The 1906-nt window shown below is 34.9% G+C and overlaps 1 non-coding gene across 1 annotated transcript; it reads left to right on the plus strand.

Annotated features, from left to right (window-relative positions):
• Positions 1-1071: 1071 nt before the first annotated feature.
• Positions 1072-1178, plus strand: LOC111726299. The gene has a single exon (XR_002774108.1). It is a non-coding gene; the product is annotated as a U6 spliceosomal RNA (small nuclear RNA).
• Positions 1179-1906: the final 728 nt, after the last annotated feature.

The raw sequence follows: 1906 nt of genomic DNA on the forward strand, positions 1-1906 counted from the left end.
GGAAGTCTTCATAAAAACCTGTCCCTAAGCTGATACCTGCAAGTGTTTTCCCCACACTTTATTCAAGGATTTTTATGTTTAATGCCTTAGATATAAATCTTTTATCCAACTTGAATCAATTTTTGTAAGTGGTGAGAGGTCTCTTTTACATGTGGTTATCCAGTTCTCTTAACACCATTCATTGAATAGCGTTTATTTTTCCCAGTATATGTTCTTGCTTGGTTCATCAAAGATCAGGTGTCTGTATGAGGTTAGTTTCATCTCATCGTTTTCTACTCAGTTCCAAATGTCACTATCTCTATTTTTGTGCCAATTCCATGCTGTTTTGATCATTGTAGCCCTGTAGTATAGCAGAAAGTCTGACAGAGTGATACCCTCAGCTTTGTTTTTATTACTAAGAATTGCCTTAGCTATATAGGTTTTTTTCTGGTTCCATACCAAACAAAGAATTATTTTTTTCCAAATATTGAAAGTATGATGGTGGTATTTTAATATAGATTACATTGAATCTGTAGACTGCTTTGAGGTAGTATAGATATTTTGACAATGTTGATTCTTCCATTTGTTAATGTCTTCTGCCATTACTTTTATTAGGGTTTCATAATGATCTTTGTAGAGATCCTTCCCCTCTTTTGTTAGGTATATTCCTAGGTATTTTTTTTTAAGCTACTTTAAAGGGAATTTTGTCCTTGTTTAGCTTCTCATCTTGGACATTACTGTCCTGTACAAAGGTTACTGATTTATGGACAGTGATTTTATATCCTGAGACATTGATGTATTTTTGATCACTTCCAGGAGTCTTGCAGCTGAGTTTTGGGGTTCTCTAAGATCATATCATCAGCAAAGAGTGAGAGTTTAACCTCCTCTGCACTCATTTGGATGCCCTTTATTTCCTTCTCTTCTCTGATTGTATAGGCTAGAACTTCCAGTACTATGTTGAATAGGAGTGGCAGTAGAGGACAACCTTGTTTGGTTCTAGTTCTAAGTGGAAAAGCTTTCAGTTTTACTCCATTCAGTACTAGCTGTGAATTTGTTGTAGATGGCTTCAATCAGATTAAGAAATGTTCCACCGTGCTCACTTTGGCAGCACATATACTAAAATTGGAGCGATACAGAGAAGATTAGCACGGCCCCTGAGCAAAGATGACATGCAAATTCGTGAAGCATTCCATATATTAAAAAAAAAATAAAAACAAACAACAAAAAGAAATGTTCCACCTTTGTTTATATTCTTAAAGTTTCTAATTAGAAAAGGATGCTAAAGTTTATCAAATGATTTTTCTGCATCTATTGAGTGGATCATATGGTTTTTGTTTTTGCCTCTATTGATATGGTGAATTACATTTATGGACTTGTGTATGTTAAGCAAGCCTTGCATCCCTGGAATAAAACCTACTTGATCATGATGAATGATATTTTTAATGTGTAGCTTTAGTCTAGGATTTTATTGAGAATTTTGTATCTATATTCATTAGTGAAACTGGTCTGAAGTTCTCCTTTTTAGTTGAGTCTTTTCCTGGGTTTTGTATTGGAGTCATGTTTACTTCATAGAACATGTTGGGGAAGATTCCTTTCTTCTCAATTTTTTGGAATAATTTCTGCAGTATGGGTATAAGCTCTTCTCTAAAGCTTTGATAGAATGCTGGTGTGAAGACATCTGGACCAGGGCATTTTTTGCTGGGAGGTTTTTTTGTTGTTTCATCCATCTCAGTTCTTGAAATTGATCTGCTCAAAAGATCTATTTCTTCTGGGTTAAATCTAGGGAGAGGGTGCAATTCCAGGTATTGATGGATTTCCTCCACATTGTCAAATTTCTGGGCATAGAATTTCTGGTAGTATTCAGAGATGATCTCTTGTATCTCTATGGCATCTGTTGTTATTTCTCCTTTATTGTTTCTGATTGAGG

This window comes from Otolemur garnettii, unplaced genomic scaffold (genome assembly GCF_000181295.1).
Source record: "Otolemur garnettii isolate 467f Iridium unplaced genomic scaffold, OtoGar3 scaffold00060, whole genome shotgun sequence".
In the NCBI taxonomy this organism is placed as follows: Eukaryota; Metazoa; Chordata; class Mammalia; order Primates; family Galagidae; genus Otolemur; species Otolemur garnettii.